General features: G+C 40.9%; 1 protein-coding gene across 1 annotated transcript in view; it reads left to right on the top strand.

Moving 5' to 3' along the window:
- LOC140296621 (uncharacterized) overlaps positions 1 to 24743 on the top strand; it is a 581862-nt gene that overhangs the window by 520525 nt on the left and 36594 nt on the right. The window lies entirely within an intron of this gene.

Raw genomic sequence — 24743 nt, 5'->3', positions numbered from 1 at the left:
TCCCAGATCTGCTCAGATGTCCCAGGTTCTCCTCTGCTTTTATCCTCACACACTGAACTGTCTCCTCATCTATGTGTTAACAACCAGAACCCACTGATGTGGGCTCAGAAATAAAGTTTCCATTGTTTTCCAAACACAAATGAATACATTTCAGAAATGTACTGAGGCCAGATAGAAAAAGTGCACGTGCAGCCACTTTAAACTGTCAAATAGGCAATTTAACGGCAGTTATATTTATGTTTCGCCACTAGATGCAGCTATGATTTTATGGCCATAGAGGAAGTCCGTATAACACGTTTGTTTTAAGTGTTTTGATGTTTATATTTATTGTTTAGCAATGTTTAAAGGATATAGTTAATAACATTTGGTGTTAGGTAAAAGTTAAAAGTTAAAACTTGTAAATGAAGAATCTTCCTCACACGTTGGAGTAAGTCATGGAGTTCCTCAGGGTTCTGTGCTTGGACCGATTCTTTTTACTTTATACATGCTTCCATTAGGTAACATTATCAGACAGCATGGCATACATTTCCATTGTTATGCTGATGATACTCAGCTGTACTTATCTATGAAACCAGATGAAACCTACAGGTTGGTCAGGCTACAAGCCTGTCTTGAAGACATAAAGACCTGGATGACTCAGAACTGTCTGCTTTTAAATTCAGACAAAACTGAAGTTGTTCTCTTTGGACCTGAGCGCTTCAGGGAGAAATTGTCTAGTTATATAGTTACTCTAGATGGTATTTCCTTGGCTTCTAGTTCTACAGTGAGGAACCTTGGAGTTATTTTTGACCAGAATTTATCATTTGACGCACATATAAAACTGGTTTCTAGGACTGCCTTCTTTCACCTTCGTAATATTGCTAAAATCAGGAACATCCTGTCTCAGGGTGATGCAGAGAAACTAGTTCATGCATTTGTTACTTCAAGATTGGACTACTGTAATTCCTTATTATTGGGCTGTCCCACATATTCTCTGAAAAGCCTCCAGCTGATCCAAAATGCTGCAGCCAGAGTTCTGATGAGAACTAACAGGAGAGATCATGTTTCTCCAGTTTTAGCTTCTCTTCATTGGCTCCCTGTTAAATTCAGAATAGAATTTAAGATTCTTCTTCTCACATATAAAGTTCTTAATGACCGAGCTCCATCATATCTTAAAGATTTAATTGTAAGATATTCTCCTAACAGAGCACTTCGCTCCCAAACTGCAGGTTTACTTGTTGTTCCCAGAGTTTCTAAAAGTAGAATGGGAGGTAGAGCCTTCAGTTATCAGGCCCCTCTCTTGTGGAATAAGCTGCCAGTAAATGTCCGGGAAACAGACACCCTTTCCACTTTTAAGATTAGGCTTAAAACTTTTCTTTTCGATAAAGCTTATAGTTAGGGATGGCTCAGGTAATCCTGAAACATCCCATTGTTAAGCTGCTATAGGCTTAGACTGCTGGGGGACCTCATCTGTCACACCTTTCCTCACTTTACTCTCTTTTTCCCCCTGTTTAATTTCAAAATTGATTTTATGTACATGTGACATTATTGTGATTATTAACCTATGTTTCCCTGTTCCAACAGATATCCTTTGAATGGCGTTATGGTGTTTTTTTCCCCTCTTTTCCCTCTTTTCTGTCTTCTCAAACCCCAGCTGGTCGAGGCGGATGGCCACCCTTCCTGAGTCTGGTTCTGCCAGAGGTTTCTTCCTGTTAAAAGGGAGTCGTTCCTTTCCACAGTCGCCACAGGCACGCTCAGGACGGGAGATTAGACTGAAGACAAGTTTCAGTGCATTCTGTTGGTTTCCTTAGCTAGGATATTAATTTTTTGAATTGGCTCTATATGAATTAATTGGATTATGATTACAATGAATTGAATTCCAATTGGCTTGAATTGGACTATATTACTTAAGTGCCTTGAGATGACAATTGTTGTAATCTGGCGCTATATAAATAAAATTGAATTGAATTGAATTGAAAACTTGATAAGTTTAGTTTAAGGTGACCGTGATGTCACTTCCGGTTTTAAAAAGCGGTCCGGTAAACTGGTATCATTGATATGGATCCAATTAAGAAAGCAATCAACGAAGACCATAAGCGGTTTTAAGTTTACCGGTTTGTCCACTTGCAGGCCGAAGTGGTATATAAGTTTATGTTTGTAAAATATATATCTTCTTTTAGTTGAGGCATGTGTAATGTAATATTTGTACATCATTTGTGTTTTATCAGTTCTACGGTGTACTTGTGGTGAAAGCCGACGATGAAGACCACAGTAAAAATCAGTGAAAAGAACACAAGTCTCGTATCTGTGAACAAGCCGGCATATGTTTTTTTCCAAAGACCACGTCCAGCATTTGATTGAAATTGACCTCTCTGCCCCCTGTATTTCCACACTGCTGGTGTATCAGTGAGAACACTGAAACGCAGAATGCGACAGTGGGGCCTCTCAAAAAGGGAAGGCTACAGAAAAATGACAGATGATGAACTTGACAGCTTGGTCTCTGCCATCAAGCAAGACTCCCAGAATTTGGGTTGGTGCTTTTTACAGAAAGTTTTTCTTTGCATTATATCATGCACTTGTCCATAGCATTATAAAAAGATTTGTGTCATAATAGTAACATTTGAAATGACCGGGCTTTCCACAGGCACCGGCTGCCGGCCATATAGCCTCCACAACTAAGTCTAGCTGAGGGCCGGCTACTTTAATGACTGCTATTTTTATAGCCTAAAGGCTATCAATATTATTTTTTCAATTTTCTAGTCTGTGCCTTAGTGGAGAGTCCTGGACATTATCTTAACAACGGTCATCATAGCATGTATACCTGAGAAAAAGTGAAATGCCTAAATTGTTTGTTCACATGATTATCAATCAATATATCTTAAATAAAAGTGGTTTTCACTTCTTTTCCTACAGGTCACAGAATGGTAAAAGGTCGTCTTAGGGCTTTAGGCCACAGAGTTCAGTGGACAGAGTGTGGGATTCGATGCACCGGGTTGATAGTCTAGGAATACTACAGAGAATGACAAGCCTCGGATGTGTTGTGAGAAGGACCTACAATGATCCTCTGTCACTCGTACATATAGATACCAACCACAAGTTGATCAGGTAAGCTGACAGCAAAGGACATCACATGGACATTATATATTTATATATTGATTTAAAAAATGGTCTATGGCATACATTCTGCAGATTTCTGGAATCTGGTGTAATGGACCACGATGTAGCTGCATTAAACAATTGATACATTTTTATTTCACAGATATGGTGTGGTAATGTTTGGAATAGATGTTTCTTTAAGAAAGGTCAGTGTCCCCATGGAGATTATAGTGTGGGATATAATATTCAACTTAATTTTGTTAAAGCTATACTTTTCTTTTGTAATCTTAAAATGCTCCTAATAAGCTTATGGCACACTAAAATGTAAAAGCAAGCCACCAGGTCTTGAAACTACACGCAAACTACAACGCAGGCCATGCTAACATTAGCCTGGTAGATCACAAGTTGTTTATATTCAGACACGGCAAGCACAAGAATAGCCTTGATGGACGTGGTAACTGGACCGCTGATAACTTGACAACATTCTCCGCTCCGACATCCGGGGGAGATGGAACGCACCATCACTTTCTCACCTCACACGTCAGGGAGGAGGGGAGCGTCACAGGTCAGGCAGGGGGAAGAGGGTGAGACTTTGGAGGGAGGGGGAGTTGTTCATGTTTAAATTTTTACTAAGTGCTGTGCTACATGCCAGAAAGGTAAGTATAGCTTTAAGTCTAACATCACACATGGAACAATAGTTCATTCATTTATTATTCTTATATTATTGTAGTTAATGTTTAATGTGTTTCTGTGGGGTTTATGTTTTCCAAATGCTCACAAAGATCATGTACCGACAAGCTGCAAATAACAACAGGCTGTAGAGACGCATGGTTTTCCATCCAGGTAACATGTTTTGTTTTGAGATTGATGTTTTTATGTTTACATTGTTATATTTTTACAAGATTTTAAAAGAAATATAAAGTTGCCTTTACAAAATTGTTGACCCACTGACATAATCACAATATTATATGTATGTCTTTACAGTGATCTGCTGTTCAAGGGTGTTTCAGTCTTATAATATAAGCATCTTTATGTATTGATAAATTCCTTTACAACTAGTGTCTCCTCCAGGATTAGCAGATGATGAAACCTGTTGTGGATTTACAACAAAAATATAGAACAAATTTCTACAACACATTCCTGTACAACTTGGACCTGTGCATTGGATCTCTTTTTATCATAGTAGTATTGGAGACTAGTGTGTACATATATATAACTATTTATCATGTCTATCTATTCTTTGCTGCTCAGGTCCCTGATCGTAGTCAGGCCATCCTCCCATGATTAGATGCAGAGGACAGCTGATTTTCCTTTGCCTGCCTTTTGTGTTGAAGGACTGAGTCACACAGTTTTGTCAACCACATATTTTATTTTTTGGACTTTTTTGAAAGAGTATCCATACCAAGGAGTAAAATTGTACAATCCTCTTTTTCCTAAATCAGTACCAACTTGTGCGCACCGCATGGAGTTGGCGCTCAGATCCCGGCCGGCAGAAATTGCTGCTCCTTGATTGGATGATTGGTTGGCCCATGGGTGGGCACCGGGTTAATTGTGCAGGCTTTTGAGTAGTTCTCCTTGTCGCTGATTGTTACCATGGGATTGTTTTTCCTGTTTCCTTCTCCTTTGGCTTCTGTGTCCAAATTCCAAATGGAGAGCATGGAAAAATATATGCATTGCAAATGAATATGCAAGAAGAAATCAGATAGATTCCATTAGTGACACCCAGAGGTGAGAAGGCAAATAGCACAGACCCTCTCAGCTGAATGTTTCACTTCTTCAACATTAACCAATTTAAGCCCTCTCTTTGGAATTGGTCAATCACACACTCTGGTGTGACTTGACAACTGACTAACCTCATACACTCATCTTCTTTCCAGAACACAAACATGACAGCAAACACCTGAAGGTTCCACCGAGATTTGAACTCGGATCACTGGATTCAAAGTCCAGAGTGCTGACCTTTCGGCCAAAAATGGGGCAAAAGGGACTGCCCGAAAGGGGGGAAAAGGAAAAAAAGAGGAAGGAGGGGGGGGAAAGAGAGAAAAAGAAAAGGAGAAAAAAGGAGGAAAACGTACACTATATCCACTTTTCTCTATTCTCTTATCTTCTCAACATTGTTTACACACACCTCTGCACTTATTGCAAGGTTTATCATCCGTTTAATTTTCATGTTTCTTGTGGGATTCGAACCTGTATTGTGGCAACACCCCAACATACCACAGTGCTTTGGACGTTACTAAAGCCTACTGTAGGGGGCAGCACACAAAATGTGTATAACTGTAAATGTAAGTAAGTTTCCCATCATTTTTCCCCTCTTTTTTTGGTACACTCAATTATTTGAGAGACTAGCTATCTATCTGTATCACTATTTGTGCAACACAAGTGAATGAAACAAATTCCAAATTGAGCAAAGAAAGTATTTTTAAAAAATCTTTGGTTGAGACAAAGAGTGTTGGGTTTTATTAATAAATGTAAAATAATTCTCCAAGTAATTCCGGCTTCACTTTTGACAATTGCATTAAATGGATGTCACTCACACTCACTGTCGTCCTGTTTTGCAAATGGAAATTAAATAAAAACGTGAAGGCTGTTCTTGGTTCAAGTAAAATGATCAAACTTTATTAACATTGTAACAATAATCACACAGTAACAGACGAGCAATCATCTGCGAACAGACAGACAGACAGACAGACAGACACTTAACGTAAACTTAACGCCGCAGTTAAAACGCCGCATGAAATGGAAGCTGTCCAAGCGCACTGCAGACCTCCATGGGTGGAAGAGTTTGACCACTGAAGACACACCTGTGAAAAACAAAGTCAGCCGCTGCCCAATTGCCAGTACCCCTCCTCCCATAAGTGGAGTGGTAACAGTGTGTGTGTGTGGCACACAGTTTTTCAAACGTATATTTGATAAAGAATTTTATCATTTTTACCCACCTGACTGGCTGCAGCAGTCCCGGTCAACATAGATGACCTCAGGTTCAGCTTGGCCCGCATTCTTGTATCGAGTGACGATGCCATGGCACAACTCTTCCAACCCTGCACCTTCACCCGTCGTCAGAACAGAGTTCAGAACCTGGCCAAACTCGTTGCCGATGTTTGTCATCCATGCAGCACTGTCCCCAATAGCGCCAGCCAGCTTCTTGGTGATCTGTAAAACAAACACTACTTTCAAACTGTTTGTTGTAATTATACACATGTGCGTGTGTCAAACCGACATTCACGCACTTGCACCTGTTATCATATTCCTCTTTTTTTTTGGGGGGGGGGGGGGGGGGCAATAAATATAGCTTTCCCAGTGATAACTACTAATACAACCGATTCTCCGCAACAACCAAAAGATTCATCACACACAAGGCCTTGAAATTGATTTTGGTCAAGACAGAGGTTTCAGAATATGAAGATCAAATTCAGAGTCTGACAGTGACTTTTAGAAGAGGATGACATTAATCATCAGCTATCTCCTAAACGAGAATGAACCACAGCTAGACAGCAGCAGGCCCCAGGACCAAGTGGTCAGCAGCCAAGCTGAGATTGAGATCTTACTTATGTTTTGTAAATGTTCAAAGTTCTAAAAAAGTTCAAATGAATAATACATGATAGTTATACCAAAAAACCTTGCTTCATTTGCACATTTCTTGAATGTTTTCCATCCTTTTTATTTTTTTAATCACATTTTATTGAAAAAAACGAATTGCACTTTAATACATAAATGTGATTATATTACATGTTAATCATGCATGTTGTTTATATTGCTTGTAATTGGGATGAAGTAAACATCTGTAGAGTATTTTAACATAAAATTGTTTGATTGTGTTGAATTAAAAACCCCAAAAATGCAGCGGGTCCACCAGACCAACAAACATTGCCTGAGTAACAAAAATAAATATGACCAGAACACAAGGGTTAATACATCTGGACACATCTGTCTGCTCTGCTCTGCTCAAACATATAACCAGGCTCAGTTACCAGAGTGGAGAAAACGCCACAGATAGCCGACGAATTACTATTGCACAGACAGACAATAAATGCAAAAAAAATAGTTCACATCTTAAGGCTTTCCCCGAGGAATCGGCCGAGTTTATATGGCAAATAAACAAAAACATAAGTTACTATTTGCCTTCTGATTCTGTCATATCACTAACATCCCCACCGTCACCACACAATGCCGGTATGAACAGCGACGCTATTACAGGCAGAACTTCCATTGGCAAAATGGCTACGTTACAAGGAAGTTGAAATACAACTTGGATAAAGTGCCGAAAGGACGGAAGATTAAATTTAATTTTGGTTGTCCCACGGTTTAACATTCGGCTTGTACATGGCGTTACTTTTATGAGTATTAATCAAGTTTACAAACCTGTATGCGAAGGAAAATATGGCCGACACTCAAGCGTTAACCGCGCCCCCTCCAACGTCACGTCACGTGTCCCTTTTGCCCCATTTTTAGTGACGTATACGCTTGTTCGGACCTGTGTTCGGACCTGTGTTCGGACCTCGTTAGGAACTCTTTGATGTCGTTAGGAAAGTGTTCGCCATGGTGCCATTTTCGCTGAGCAGCTGGTGGTTCACCAAAGTCCGTTTCACACCTCAGCATTGGAGAATCTCTTGAAAACCTGCAAAAAATGACTTTACGACATAGATTATCTGCTGGAAATGCATTCTCACAGAGCTCCAGAGTGGTGCCTGGGGACAGCTCATAGGAACAGACAAATAATATGCAGCCAGGAGCTAAAATGGGGCAAAAGGGACTGCCCGAAAGGGGGGAAAAGGAAAAAAAGAGGAAGGAGGGGGGGGAAAGAGAGAAAAAGAAAAGGAGAAAAAAGGAGGAAAACGTACACTATATCCACTTTTCTCTATTCTCTTATCTTCTCAACATTGTTTACACACACCTCTGCACTTATTGCAAGGTTTATCATCCGTTTAATTTTCATGTTTCTTGTGGGATTCGAACCTGTATTGTGGCAACACCCCAACATACCACAGTGCTTTGGACGTTACTAAAGCCTACTGTAGGGGGCAGCACACAAAATGTGTATAACTGTAAATGTAAGTAAGTTTCCCATCATTTTTCCCCTCTTTTTTTGGTACACTCAATTATTTGAGAGACTAGCTATCTATCTGTATCACTATTTGTGCAACACAAGTGAATGAAACAAATTCCAAATTGAGCAAAGAAAGTATTTTTAAAAAATCTTTGGTTGAGACAAAGAGTGTTGGGTTTTATTAATAAATGTAAAATAATTCTCCAAGTAATTCCGGCTTCACTTTTGACAATTGCATTAAATGGATGTCACTCACACTCACTGTCGTCCTGTTTTGCAAATGGAAATTAAATAAAAACGTGAAGGCTGTTCTTGGTTCAAGTAAAATGATCAAACTTTATTAACATTGTAACAATAATCACACAGTAACAGACGAGCAATCATCTGCGAACAGACAGACAGACAGACAGACAGACACTTAACGTAAACTTAACGCCGCAGTTAAAACGCCGCATGAAATGGAAGCTGTCCAAGCGCACTGCAGACCTCCATGGGTGGAAGAGTTTGACCACTGAAGACACACCTGTGAAAAACAAAGTCAGCCGCTGCCCAATTGCCAGTACCCCTCCTCCCATAAGTGGAGTGGTAACAGTGTGTGTGTGTGGCACACAGTTTTTCAAACGTATATTTGATAAAGAATTTTATCATTTTTACCCACCTGACTGGCTGCAGCAGTCCCGGTCAACATAGATGACCTCAGGTTCAGCTTGGCCCGCATTCTTGTATCGAGTGACGATGCCATGGCACAACTCTTCCAACCCTGCACCTTCACCCGTCGTCAGAACAGAGTTCAGAACCTGGCCAAACTCGTTGCCGATGTTTGTCATCCATGCAGCACTGTCCCCAATAGCGCCAGCCAGCTTCTTGGTGATCTGTAAAACAAACACTACTTTCAAACTGTTTGTTGTAATTATACACATGTGCGTGTGTCAAACCGACATTCACGCACTTGCACCTGTTATCATATTCCTCTTTTTTTTTGGGGGGGGGGGGGGGGGGGGGGGCAATAAATATAGCTTTCCCAGTGATAACTACTAATACAACCGATTCTCCGCAACAACCAAAAGATTCATCACACACAAGGCCTTGAAATTGATTTTGGTCAAGACAGAGGTTTCAGAATATGAAGATCAAATTCAGAGTCTGACAGTGACTTTTAGAAGAGGATGACATTAATCATCAGCTATCTCCTAAACGAGAATGAACCACAGCTAGACAGCAGCAGGCCCCAGGACCAAGTGGTCAGCAGCCAAGCTGAGATTGAGATCTTACTTATGTTTTGTAAATGTTCAAAGTTCTAAAAAAGTTCAAATGAATAATACATGATAGTTATACCAAAAAACCTTGCTTCATTTGCACATTTCTTGAATGTTTTCCATCCTTTTTATTTTTTTAATCACATTTTATTGAAAAAAACGAATTGCACTTTAATACATAAATGTGATTATATTACATGTTAATCATGCATGTTGTTTATATTGCTTGTAATTGGGATGAAGTAAACATCTGTAGAGTATTTTAACATAAAATTGTTTGATTGTGTTGAATTAAAAACCCCAAAAATGCAGCGGGTCCACCAGACCAACAAACATTGCCTGAGTAACAAAAATAAATATGACCAGAACACAAGGGTTAATACATCTGGACACATCTGTCTGCTCTGCTCTGCTCAAACATATAACCAGGCTCAGTTACCAGAGTGGAGAAAACGCCACAGATAGCCGACGAATTACTATTGCACAGACAGACAATAAATGCAAAAAAAATAGTTCACATCTTAAGGCTTTCCCCGAGGAATCGGCCGAGTTTATATGGCAAATAAACAAAAACATAAGTTACTATTTGCCTTCTGATTCTGTCATATCACTAACATCCCCACCGTCACCACACAATGCCGGTATGAACAGCGACGCTATTACAGGCAGAACTTCCATTGGCAAAATGGCTACGTTACAAGGAAGTTGAAATACAACTTGGATAAAGTGCCGAAAGGACGGAAGATTAAATTTAATTTTGGTTGTCCCACGGTTTAACATTCGGCTTGTACATGGCGTTACTTTTATGAGTATTAATCAAGTTTACAAACCTGTATGCGAAGGAAAATATGGCCGACACTCAAGCGTTAACCGCGCCCCCTCCAACGTCACGTCACGTGTCCCTTTTGCCCCATTTTTAGTGACGTATACGCTTGTTCGGACCTGTGTTCGGACCTGTGTTCGGACCTCGTTAGGAACTCTTTGATGTCGTTAGGAAAGTGTTCGCCATGGTGCCATTTTCGCTGAGCAGCTGGTGGTTCACCAAAGTCCGTTTCACACCTCAGCATTGGAGAATCTCTTGAAAACCTGCAAAAAATGACTTTACGACATAGATTATCTGCTGGAAATGCATTCTCACAGAGCTCCAGAGTGGTGCCTGGGGACAGCTCATAGGAACAGACAAATAATATGCAGCCAGGAGCTAAAATGGGGCAAAAGGGACTGCCCGAAAGGGGGGAAAAGGAAAAAAAGAGGAAGGAGGGGGGGGAAAGAGAGAAAAAGAAAAGGAGAAAAAAGGAGGAAAACGTACACTATATCCACTTTTCTCTATTCTCTTATCTTCTCAACATTGTTTACACACACCTCTGCACTTATTGCAAGGTTTATCATCCGTTTAATTTTCATGTTTCTTGTGGGATTCGAACCTGTATTGTGGCAACACCCCAACATACCACAGTGCTTTGGACGTTACTAAAGCCTACTGTAGGGGGCAGCACACAAAATGTGTATAACTGTAAATGTAAGTAAGTTTCCCATCATTTTTCCCCTCTTTTTTTGGTACACTCAATTATTTGAGAGACTAGCTATCTATCTGTATCACTATTTGTGCAACACAAGTGAATGAAACAAATTCCAAATTGAGCAAAGAAAGTATTTTTAAAAAATCTTTGGTTGAGACAAAGAGTGTTGGGTTTTATTAATAAATGTAAAATAATTCTCCAAGTAATTCCGGCTTCACTTTTGACAATTGCATTAAATGGATGTCACTCACACTCACTGTCGTCCTGTTTTGCAAATGGAAATTAAATAAAAACGTGAAGGCTGTTCTTGGTTCAAGTAAAATGATCAAACTTTATTAACATTGTAACAATAATCACACAGTAACAGACGAGCAATCATCTGCGAACAGACAGACAGACAGACAGACAGACACTTAACGTAAACTTAACGCCGCAGTTAAAACGCCGCATGAAATGGAAGCTGTCCAAGCGCACTGCAGACCTCCATGGGTGGAAGAGTTTGACCACTGAAGACACACCTGTGAAAAACAAAGTCAGCCGCTGCCCAATTGCCAGTACCCCTCCTCCCATAAGTGGAGTGGTAACAGTGTGTGTGTGTGGCACACAGTTTTTCAAACGTATATTTGATAAAGAATTTTATCATTTTTACCCACCTGACTGGCTGCAGCAGTCCCGGTCAACATAGATGACCTCAGGTTCAGCTTGGCCCGCATTCTTGTATCGAGTGACGATGCCATGGCACAACTCTTCCAACCCTGCACCTTCACCCGTCGTCAGAACAGAGTTCAGAACCTGGCCAAACTCGTTGCCGATGTTTGTCATCCATGCAGCACTGTCCCCAATAGCGCCAGCCAGCTTCTTGGTGATCTGTAAAACAAACACTACTTTCAAACTGTTTGTTGTAATTATACACATGTGCGTGTGTCAAACCGACATTCACGCACTTGCACCTGTTATCATATTCCTCTTTTTTTTGGGGGGGGGGGGGGGGGGGGGGCAATAAATATAGCTTTCCCAGTGATAACTACTAATACAACCGATTCTCCGCAACAACCAAAAGATTCATCACACACAAGGCCTTGAAATTGATTTTGGTCAAGACAGAGGTTTCAGAATATGAAGATCAAATTCAGAGTCTGACAGTGACTTTTAGAAGAGGATGACATTAATCATCAGCTATCTCCTAAACGAGAATGAACCACAGCTAGACAGCAGCAGGCCCCAGGACCAAGTGGTCAGCAGCCAAGCTGAGATTGAGATCTTACTTATGTTTTGTAAATGTTCAAAGTTCTAAAAAAGTTCAAATGAATAATACATGATAGTTATACCAAAAAACCTTGCTTCATTTGCACATTTCTTGAATGTTTTCCATCCTTTTTATTTTTTTAATCACATTTTATTGAAAAAAACGAATTGCACTTTAATACATAAATGTGATTATATTACATGTTAATCATGCATGTTGTTTATATTGCTTGTAATTGGGATGAAGTAAACATCTGTAGAGTATTTTAACATAAAATTGTTTGATTGTGTTGAATTAAAAACCCCAAAAATGCAGCGGGTCCACCAGACCAACAAACATTGCCTGAGTAACAAAAATAAATATGACCAGAACACAAGGGTTAATACATCTGGACACATCTGTCTGCTCTGCTCTGCTCAAACATATAACCAGGCTCAGTTACCAGAGTGGAGAAAACGCCACAGATAGCCGACGAATTACTATTGCACAGACAGACAATAAATGCAAAAAAAATAGTTCACATCTTAAGGCTTTCCCCGAGGAATCGGCCGAGTTTATATGGCAAATAAACAAAAACATAAGTTACTATTTGCCTTCTGATTCTGTCATATCACTAACATCCCCACCGTCACCACACAATGCCGGTATGAACAGCGACGCTATTACAGGCAGAACTTCCATTGGCAAAATGGCTACGTTACAAGGAAGTTGAAATACAACTTGGATAAAGTGCCGAAAGGACGGAAGATTAAATTTAATTTTGGTTGTCCCACGGTTTAACATTCGGCTTGTACATGGCGTTACTTTTATGAGTATTAATCAAGTTTACAAACCTGTATGCGAAGGAAAATATGGCCGACACTCAAGCGTTAACCGCGCCCCCTCCAACGTCACGTCACGTGTCCCTTTTGCCCCATTTTTAGTGACGTATACGCTTGTTCGGACCTGTGTTCGGACCTGTGTTCGGACCTCGTTAGGAACTCTTTGATGTCGTTAGGAAAGTGTTCGCCATGGTGCCATTTTCGCTGAGCAGCTGGTGGTTCACCAAAGTCCGTTTCACACCTCAGCATTGGAGAATCTCTTGAAAACCTGCAAAAAATGACTTTACGACATAGATTATCTGCTGGAAATGCATTCTCACAGAGCTCCAGAGTGGTGCCTGGGGACAGCTCATAGGAACAGACAAATAATATGCAGCCAGGAGCTAAAATGGGGCAAAAGGGACTGCCCGAAAGGGGGGAAAAGGAAAAAAAGAGGAAGGAGGGGGGGGAAAGAGAGAAAAAGAAAAGGAGAAAAAAGGAGGAAAACGTACACTATATCCACTTTTCTCTATTCTCTTATCTTCTCAACATTGTTTACACACACCTCTGCACTTATTGCAAGGTTTATCATCCGTTTAATTTTCATGTTTCTTGTGGGATTCGAACCTGTATTGTGGCAACACCCCAACATACCACAGTGCTTTGGACGTTACTAAAGCCTACTGTAGGGGGCAGCACACAAAATGTGTATAACTGTAAATGTAAGTAAGTTTCCCATCATTTTTCCCCTCTTTTTTTGGTACACTCAATTATTTGAGAGACTAGCTATCTATCTGTATCACTATTTGTGCAACACAAGTGAATGAAACAAATTCCAAATTGAGCAAAGAAAGTATTTTTAAAAAATCTTTGGTTGAGACAAAGAGTGTTGGGTTTTATTAATAAATGTAAAATAATTCTCCAAGTAATTCCGGCTTCACTTTTGACAATTGCATTAAATGGATGTCACTCACACTCACTGTCGTCCTGTTTTGCAAATGGAAATTAAATAAAAACGTGAAGGCTGTTCTTGGTTCAAGTAAAATGATCAAACTTTATTAACATTGTAACAATAATCACACAGTAACAGACGAGCAATCATCTGCGAACAGACAGACAGACAGACAGACAGACACTTAACGTAAACTTAACGCCGCAGTTAAAACGCCGCATGAAATGGAAGCTGTCCAAGCGCACTGCAGACCTCCATGGGTGGAAGAGTTTGACCACTGAAGACACACCTGTGAAAAACAAAGTCAGCCGCTGCCCAATTGCCAGTACCCCTCCTCCCATAAGTGGAGTGGTAACAGTGTGTGTGTGTGGCACACAGTTTTTCAAACGTATATTTGATAAAGAATTTTATCATTTTTACCCACCTGACTGGCTGCAGCAGTCCCGGTCAACATAGATGACCTCAGGTTCAGCTTGGCCCGCATTCTTGTATCGAGTGACGATGCCATGGCACAACTCTTCCAACCCTGCACCTTCACCCGTCGTCAGAACAGAGTTCAGAACCTGGCCAAACTCGTTGCCGATGTTTGTCATCCATGCAGCACTGTCCCCAATAGCGCCAGCCAGCTTCTTGGTGATCTGTAAAACAAACACTACTTTCAAACTGTTTGTTGTAATTATACACATGTGCGTGTGTCAAACCGACATTCACGCACTTGCACCTGTTATCATATTCCTCTTTTTTTGGGGGGGGGGGGGGGGGGGCAATAAATATAGCTTTCCCAGTGATAACTACTAATACAACCGATTCTCCGCAACAACCAAAAGATTCATCACACACAAGGCCTTGAAATTGATTTTGGTCAAGACAGAGGTTTCAGAATATGAAGATCAAATTCAGAGTCTGACAGTGACTTTTAGAAGAGGATGACATTAATCATCAGCTATCTCCTAAACGAGAATGAACCACAGCTAGACAGCAGCAGGCCCCAGGACCAAGTGGTCAGCAGCCAAGCTGAGATTGAGATCTTACTTATGTTTTGTAAATGTTCAAAGTTCTAAAAAAGTTCAAATGAATAATACATGATAGTTATACCAAAAAACCTTGCTTCATTTGCACATTTCTTGAATGTTTTCCATCCTTTTTATTTTTTTAATCACATTTTATTGAAAAAAACGAATTGCACTTTAATACATAAATGTGATTATATTACATGTTAATCATGCATGTTGTTTATATTGCTTGTAATTGGGATGAAGTAAACATCTGTAGAGTATTTTAACATAAAATTGTTTGATTGTGTTGAATTAAAAACCCCAAAAATGCAGCGGGTCCACCAGACCAACAAACATTGCCTGAGTAACAAAAATAAATATGACCAGAACACAAGGGTTAATACATCTGGACACATCTGTCTGCTCTGCTCTGCTCAAACATATAACCAGGCTCAGTTACCAGAGTGGAGAAAACGCCACAGATAGCCGACGAATTACTATTGCACAGACAGACAATAAATGCAAAAAAAATAGTTCACATCTTAAGGCTTTCCCCGAGGAATCGGCCGAGTTTATATGGCAAATAAACAAAAACATAAGTTACTATTTGCCTTCTGATTCTGTCATATCACTAACATCCCCACCGTCACCACACAATGCCGGTATGAACAGCGACGCTATTACAGGCAGAACTTCCATTGGCAAAATGGCTACGTTACAAGGAAGTTGAAATACAACTTGGATAAAGTGCCGAAAGGACGGAAGATTAAATTTAATTTTGGTTGTCCCACGGTTTAACATTCGGCTTGTACATGGCGTTACTTTTATGAGTATTAATCAAGTTTACAAACCTGTATGCGAAGGAAAATATGGCCGACACTCAAGCGTTAACCGCGCCCCCTCCAACGTCACGTCACGTGTCCCTTTTGCCCCATTTTTAGTGACGTATACGCTTGTTCGGACCTGTGTTCGGACCTGTGTTCGGACCTCGTTAGGAACTCTTTGATGTCGTTAGGAAAGTGTTCGCCATGGTGCCATTTTCGCTGAGCAGCTGGTGGTTCACCAAAGTCCGTTTCACACCTCAGCATTGGAGAATCTCTTGAAAACCTGCAAAAAATGACTTTACGACATAGATTATCTGCTGGAAATGCATTCTCACAGAGCTCCAGAGTGGTGCCTGGGGACAGCTCATAGGAACAGACAAATAATATGCAGCCAGGAGCTCCATATTCACCTCACAGACGCCTCTTATTTAATGTTGTAAAAGGAGTTTTACTGCCGATATGTCATGTGTTCATGTTAGCTGCACCAAATAGAGAAATTTAACTCACTTTAAAAAAACAGTATCACACATACAGATACATTAATACTAACAGGTTAAAAAAACAAGGCAAAAGTAACATAAAATACCCAAAAGGCAAACTTCTACACTGCTATATGCTGTGTCTCTGTTTGTCTCTGTTCTCATTCATGACTTTGTCTCTGGCTGTTTTGATGTGTTTGTTTTGGTCCTACTCGTTATCAGTTTATTGTGTCTGATTATCTGTTTTGGTTCATAGTTTTGTGACGTTATTTTTCTTATTTTTCCCCATAAGACTAATGCTCACTCAGGTGAAAGCTTCAGACTGTGCGATGATTTCTGCACCAGACACGGGCAGAAACACCATATATACAAATGCATTTGGATAGTTCCAGACATGTGTAGTTATGGATATGTTTGGAAGCACACAGCAACACTCCCACATCAGCCAGCACAACCGAAACTGATGGAAAGTGGCGTCCTAAAACAGATGCCAGCTATAAAAGAGGGAAAGAAGACTGAATTCAGCCTTGAACAAGTTTAAGTTTGAACTTGCACAACACTTCTCAGAGTATTTAGTATTCAGGAGTATTTTAGAGCAAAAATCAGCATTTAGCTACACGTCATTAAACTTGTTTAATAAGGGTTGTATCGCATCGCATTAAAAGGCAAAACAGTGGGAATTAGTTTCATTACAAACTCCTGATCCAGCCTAATTTCTTTCTGACTGTCCTGTCATCTTTAAAGTGATCCTGATCAATAGTTCTCCAGCTTTCTGAAGGTCTCTCAGAGTCTTTCCTTGGACATTTTCTGCTTTTTCTCTCTTTTTCAGTCCAGTCCTTGTACCTGAGCATTTTCAGAGGAATGTGTTTTTCTTTGTTAAGCCACTTAACTCTGACCTATGAATCATTCAAGCAGAAAAAAGGCTCCTAACTCAAGGGATGAACCAGTGTTGTGTTAGCCCGATTTTTTCATTGGAAGCCCAAGAATAAGCTGGAGAAATCCATCCATCCATTTTCTATACCGACAGTCCGTTAATCGGGTAGCGGGTGGGCTAGCTGGAGAAATCGTTTATTAAAAAAGTATTTATTAGTGGTCACATGTAAAGTATATTGCAGCGCTGGACTCGGAGTGCCAGAGCTCCCGCAGGAAATCCGTCAGGCCGAGTCCCGTTATCCGGAAACATGTTATATTTATATTCAGCTTTATCTCACAGAAGTTGTTTTCACACTTGTCAGAGTATAATTGGCCAGTTTTGGGTGACATGCTCAGGCCAGCTGCTGTCCTTGTTGTGTTCTTTGGATGTGATAAACAATGTGTGTGTATGTGTGAGTGCTGTTTTAGGCGTGGATCTAATGTACCAGACCTATCTGCCCTAATAGAGATGTTTTGTCTGACCCAGTTGTTTATGTCCTTCTAAGGTCTTGGACCATTTAAGGTCATCTGTTGTGCAGTATGAGCAGAGTGGAAAAGTACCAGCTAGGAATATAGGTTATTTAGTAAAATACAGAATATGAATTTATAATGTCTAAGATCAAAGCCAATTATAACAGTTGTATCGACACATAACAGACAACTTAGCAAAGAAGCCATTTTAAATTGGATCTTTAGGCACTTTGTTGCTAGCGGCCTGTCACAAAGACACATAATTTGTTCCTATTTCTTTAGTTGCATCTATGAAAAACACCAAAGATAACACAGTTTGACAGACAGAAAATGGTATTTTTACAGCAACAAGGTGATTCCCAAAGAGCTATGAGCTGAAAACTTGGCATATCTCAGCATGGTGTGCAGTGTGTCCTTAAAACATTTGAGGAAACTGGACAAGTGGAGGACAGAAGAAGAAGTGTCAGGCCTAAATAACTATCTACAGCAGATGAACAGTATCTGAAAGTGATGTCCTTAAGAAAGAGGAAAAAATCCAGCAAAGACCTGACACAGGACCTGAGAGATGCATCTGGACCTTCAGCTGATCCATCTGCTGTTCAATGAAGCCTCATCAGAAATGGTCTCCATGGAAGGGTGGCTGTCAAGAAGCCATTCTTAAGGAAGGGAAACAGGGAGAAAAGGCTGAGCTATGCCAAATGATACAAGAAGTGGACTGAAAATCAGTGGCAACAGGTCTTATGGAGGCATGAATCCTCCCCAGAGCCCGGACCTCAACATTATTGAAGCAGTGTGGGATCATCTGACAGAGAACGGAACAAAAGGCAGCCGACATCCAAAGAAGAGCTTTGGGATGTCCTTCAAGAAGCCTGGAGAACTATTCCTGAAGACTACTTAAAGAAATGACACAATCCTGGCAAAACATAAAGAAATGAGGTGTGTTTTAAGACTTTTGACCACAGTACTTTATATAATCTGCATATTCCAAAAAGTTGAGAACTTTTCCTGTTCTAAAAGCACAAACTTTCTGCTTTAATGAAGAAAGGGATGATATGTATCTGTTCAAGCTGCTCTGTATTTAGTCTAACCTACAACTGGTCCCAACAGGACGATCATCTTCAGCATCAGTGCTCAGTGACAGCTTTAGAACTATGTGTAGAAACCTGATTTGTATTTAGACTGTTTCTGTCCAGTCGAGCTCTCTGAGCTGACAACAAAAATAAACTCTTCTGAACCATCAACTTGTATTTTAGACCCAATTACACCAGACTGTTCGAGGAGGTTTTCCCCTAAATCCCCACCTCCACATTGGATTTGATCAGTCCACCACAGAGTTTTAAGGTTGCTGGAATTAAACCTTTACTTTAAACTTTCCTTTTACTCTGGAAGCAGAAATTCCCCTTAAACTTCTGTGAGCCATAAGTGGTGGCAGCAGAGGCCTTGGAGGGAGTCCATTGCCTCTGAGTGCAGCCCACAGAGGGAGTGGGAGAGGTTCCTGAGTCTGTAAACTTCCTCTTGCTGTGTTGAGCTGCAGAGGCCTGGGGATGATTCTGCATCTTCTGGCCTGTTGGCGGCTTCCTCAGAACTTTCCTCTTTGCCACTTTCAAAGGGAAATATGTAGAAACCCTCAGACTCTTTTTCCAGAATCTCTTCATCTACTCTGTCACCCCACAGAAGTGCAGGAGAGGATATTTTGGTTTGACTCAAAAAGGACTTTTTAAGTAAGTGTTGTTTTTCAGGCGGTTTGTCTTTAAGGCTTTTATAAACTACAGTGATGTCATGTCCTTTGATGACATGTTTCCATTGTGATGTCATGCAGAACTGTGAGGTCATAATCAGTGATGACATCACTTCTTGTGATGTCAGCAGCGATGGTGCTCTGTTCTCAGTCACCAGTCATCACGTGTGCTGTTCTGCTCTCTTTTTCAGCTTTATGATCTTAACTGTAAATGATATGCAGCACATGTTCATAGAGCCCAGGCAATGGTGGGAAACATGGATTGTATGAATGCTGAGTGAAATGTAAATGAAAACAGAAGCAGTGACCTGCAGATCCTTTATATATATGTGATAACTGAATCTGAATGTATCAGTGTCCAGGTCAGTAATAATGTATTTATTGTATGTTACGGTGCTCACAGCTGCTTTCTGCACGCCTCACCTGGAAGTATCTTTGAAGCTGCTTTGTATGTTGTCTACACTGACTGTGAAGCAAAAGTAACACAACAGCCACATCTTCAGGCTGTTCTCAGTGTTTCCAGCACAATCATTCAGCTGTTTTCATGCATCAACATAATACAGTAATAACAGTGTAGTTATGGTTGTTTCTATTCAGAGCTGCTTACAGCAGAATGGGATTATTTCTACGTGTCAACATACAGTGTATAACATCATTTCTAGTAAAAATCTGACTGTGAAAGATGTTAAAATGACAGAATCAGCATGTAAATGATAAAGTGTCTTCCTGTGGATGTTCTCAGATATGTACAGTATGAACACTGTGATCCTTTCCCACATGTCCCAGTATGTTTGATTGTGTTCCAAATGAGGGTCAGACTGGAGAAAGTGTCATGAAGCTGTCACCCTTAAACAGTCAATAAAAGCTCTGAATACAAAAGCATTTCAGTGTCATCTCTATAAGTAATGATGAAAGAAGCAGAAGCAGAAGCTGCACCTCCTGAGCTCTACTTTCCATATTGTCTACACTGACTGTGAATCAAAAGCAGCACAACAGCCACATCTTCAGCTTGTTGTTGAAAAGCTGTTCTGACAACATTCACAGCCCAATAAGCAGCACAGTGACAGCAGTGTAGTTGTGTTTGTGGGTCAGAGGAAATCTCATGTTCCAGCCATGTGATCCAGAACAACCCATGTGAGTGAAGGACAGACAAAAGATAAAAATGTCAGTTTGAGATGAATTCACAGGCATCAGTGTGTCAGTGGAACTGAAGGTGAACTGTTTGAGAGCTGAACACTGACAGGACTTTGTTTGCATGATGGAAACATGATGAAGAACAACACGACAAACTAAATCCATCATGTTAGAAGACAGAGTGGGAAAAGAATGAAAGTCAGCAGAAATTCAGCTCCATTATTGAATGAAGTCAAACACATTGAAGAGTTGGATCAGAGTTGAGGAGCTGTGTGGATTTGTAGTTGTGCATTTTCATCCCAGCTGTTAAACAACAGATAACAGTGTGTGTTACTAAATTCACCACCAAGCTGAATGTGTTTGTGGGAACATGAATGTTTTTTAGTCTTTCTGCATCATGTGACCCCGATTTTAATCATCTGCTGTCAGATTCAAATCAAGAATCATGAAACCACACAGCAGCTTCAGCTGAGCTGTCAGTCAGCAGCAGCGGTCTTATCTGTGGGCCGCAGGGGCTGATGGGAGCTCTGAGGAGCTGTTAGAAAGCACGTGGCCCTGGTCTGATCTCACAGCTCGTCCTTGTTTGGCCTCAGCTGCATCAGAGCGCCACTTCTCCCCAGGTTCACCAGAGGAAACACCACTGCACAAAATGCTTTTCCTCCCAGCTGCTGCTCTGTGCTGTCTGTGTTCAGGTGAGTGTTTCCAGTCAATCAGGAGCCAGCAAACTCCACCTGGAACACACACTGTCACACTGACCTTCATCTGTCTGTCTGTGTCTCCACAGCGCTGGTTGCCATGGCAGCACAGCTGATCCAGGACCAGTTAACACTGACCAGGAGAGTTGGTCAAAGTGTCTCCTTCAGCTGTGGAGCTGACCAGTGTGATGAAAACTGGATATACTGGTACCAGAAGAAAGAAGCAGAAACATTCACAGTGATTCTGGATATTAATAAAGATAGTGGTGATGTTTATAAAGGTTATGGTCATCCTCAGAAAGATGATTTCTCAGCTGTGAATAAACCGAATGGCTGTGAGAGAGCAGTAAACCACAGCCCAGGTTCACATATTTCACCTCCATCTCAGACAGAGTCACAAACATACTGAGCTGAGGGAGTTTCTTCCTCTCTGCTGTCTTCATTTAATTCAACTTTTATTCAACTTTTTCTTATTATTAAGATTAAGGTTCAAAGATAAAAACTGTGAACATTTCAAAGATTTGTTCTGGAAAATGATCCAAATGAAACTTCAATTCACCATAAATAAGAGCAAGACATTTTAAAGACATTTATTTAATACTGAATGTTTTCATTCAAATGTCCAGATAAATATGAATCTGCTGCTTTGAGCTGCTGCTGGAATAAAGTCCATTCCTCCTTTAAAAAGTTTAATGAGCTCTTCGTGAAAACACTTCCAGCAGCACTTGTTGTTTCACAGCTTTCAGCACATTTCACCACATCATTTCACTTTATTCCATTTTAAAAGACAGATCTTGGACTGATCTCAGGTCAGGATTTTTTCCTTCTAGCAGCAGCTTATCAGGACGCTGATTTTGTTGGACAGATGTTCATCAGTTTCCTGTGGATGTTTCTGCTTCACAGAGGATGAATCCAGAGTGCACTGAGACTGAGACAGGAGCAGGAAAACTTCCTAAAGTCATGTGAAGTCTTTGTACCACATTACAGCTCAGAAACAGAACACATGCACAGTGAGGGCATGATGCTCAACGCGTTTCTCAAAACATTTACACAAGGACATTCATTATGTGCTGACAGTGATATGATTTTCTTCCCCTGACACTGAAATAACAATCATCTTTAAGTGATTTCATGTCACTTTTAGATCCATCAGCTCCACAGTTTTATATCTCTACATGTTAAGTATAAGGCAGCTTTCACAGCGAGCTATGTGGCAAATATCTGGAAACAGCTGAGACTAACAGCCTGAAACATCCAGTTTCTACAAAGATAGCTCATATACACAGTTCTGTTGGAATGTTTCTGTACAGTCATCATGGACATTCATGTCATTTCCATTTGGTCATTTAGCAGATGCTTTGATCCAAAGTGACTCACAGGTGAGGAAACAACATCCCAGTGCAGTCAGGCCTACCTCTCATTTCCCTGTATTTGTGTCCATCCTCCAGACTCCTGTGGATCCTTTTTACCTCACGCTAAAAAAGCCAATATCACAGACGGAGAAAAGTTAGATCATGAGAGAGAAAAAAACTCTTGAAACTTTCTGTGAACAAAGCAAGGAGGTCAATAAATAAGTCTACACCTCATTACAGTGGTTAATATTTCTGCCTGAATAAGTTTTGTTTGCATCTGTGTGGTTGTGGACATATTTGATCTAAGGGAACTTCAGATTGAAACCTCGCCAGTGAAGAACTGAATGTAGCACAACGTGTTGGTGTAAAAGACCACTCTGATGCTTAGAAGTCCATACTCCCACCAACTACTTTAAAACTGAATAATCCTTTCAGATGAGAGATGAAACGTCTTCAAGAACCAAGAAGAAGAAAAAGTTGCCCTTATTCAGGCTCTTACCCACAAAGTGTCACCGTGAGGAGCCCCCTTTCCAATCAGTAAACCTTCTTCTAAAAAAGTAGCCCTGAACAGCTGCCTCCAGCTCCTCTGAGGGACACACCTGCTGAACTGGTCATTGACATTAGAATAAAAAGGCTGCAGACAGACCAAAACTCCTGCATTGGAGATGAACCCTCTGTGTAATGCTTCTCACAGTTCATGAAAGAATATTATAAAATAACAATGATTTTAAGCATCTGTAATTATACTGGGGCAGCTGCTTATCTGAAGTGTTGCATATGTCACTGTGATCTATGTTATTAATGTCCAAAGACATGTGAGCTGTGTTTAGATTTAGCCAAAAGCTGAAGTGGAGAAGAAGATCTTGGAATAAAGAAAGTGGAAAGGCGCCCTGGAGCTGTTCACATCTGGTCTTAACGTGATCAGAAAAGTGAACTAAGTACATCTGTGAACACGTTCAACAACGATTCAGCAGCTCCTTTCTCCACCTCTCAGCAGAACTCGTTAGTTCTTGTGATGAGAGATTTCAACTCGTGTAACCTCTCCCAGGAACTGACGAGCTCCAAACAGCTGCTGACATGCGCCATGCAGGACAGCAACACACTGGACCACTTCTACTCCACCATAAAACCCTCATACCGCTCCATCCCCCACGCTGCCCTTGGACACTCCGACCACTGCATCATACAGATGGTCCCCACATACAGGCAGCAACTGAGAAGGGCCAAACCATCCAGGACTACAGTAAGGAGGTGGACTCCAGAGGCAAGGGACATGCTTCAGGACTGCATAGAGTCTACTGACTGGGAGTCACTGAGGGGCCCTGAGGATGACGACGGCAGCTTTTCTGACACTGTATGTTCCTGCATCAGCTTCTGTGAGCAGGTCTGCCTCCCAACCAAAACCATCACAAGGCACAATAACCAAAAGCCCTGGTTCTCCAAGCAGCTCAGAGAGCTCAGGCGCCGGAAAGAGCAGGCGTACAGAGAGGGTGACATGGACATATTCAGGCTGGCCAGACAGGACCTCAAGAAGGCCATCAAAAATGCTAAAGAGGACTATAGAGCCAGACTGGAGAGTGATTCAGGCACCAACGACCCTGGTTGGTAGAAGCCCTGGGGTCGCCCCCTCCCCCGGACAAGCTGACGATCTTAACACCTTCTACACCAAGTTTGAGAGACCCCCTGCTGCTTTATTGTCTCCAATCCCCCCCCCCGCCCCTTCTCTCTCTCTCTCTCACAGGCACTGAGAGCTCACCGCCACCCATTTCTCATCCCCTTATCACATATGTGTATGATGAAATATTTTTTAATGTATTCTGTGTGTAAATTCTCCCAGAAAGGTAGCATCATATGATATGGCAGGTTGTGTGTGTTTTTCTGTCACTTTACTCAAAGAAAGTTAATGCCTTAGCATGCATGAGGTGTTCTTATTGTACCCCAACTCCTTGGAACACAGTAAACACCTCACCTATGAATACATTAAGAAACAGTGAAAATATAGTTCTTGATCAGCAAACCTAATGCATCTGAAATATGTTAGATTAAGCTTTACCTTAACAGGACATATCAAATCAAAATATTCTCACACGGGGGAAATCTTCCTCTTCCTAGCTGGCTCCATCCTCTTACCTATCCTTCTCTCCTCACTCTCCCTAATCTCAAAACTATCTCTCTCTCAATTAACTCCCCAAACTATCTCCAAATTACATTAACGCTATCCAAACTCGAGTATCCAAACTATCAAAA

The sequence above is a fragment of the Leuresthes tenuis genome, unplaced genomic scaffold (genome assembly GCF_036924035.1).
Source record: "Leuresthes tenuis unplaced genomic scaffold, fLeuTen1.0.hap1 SCAF_1, whole genome shotgun sequence".
Lineage (NCBI taxonomy): Eukaryota > Metazoa > Chordata > Actinopteri > Atheriniformes > Atherinopsidae > Leuresthes > Leuresthes tenuis.
The sequence above is the reverse complement of the archived record's forward strand: the minus strand, read 5'-3'. Positions and strand labels throughout refer to the sequence as shown.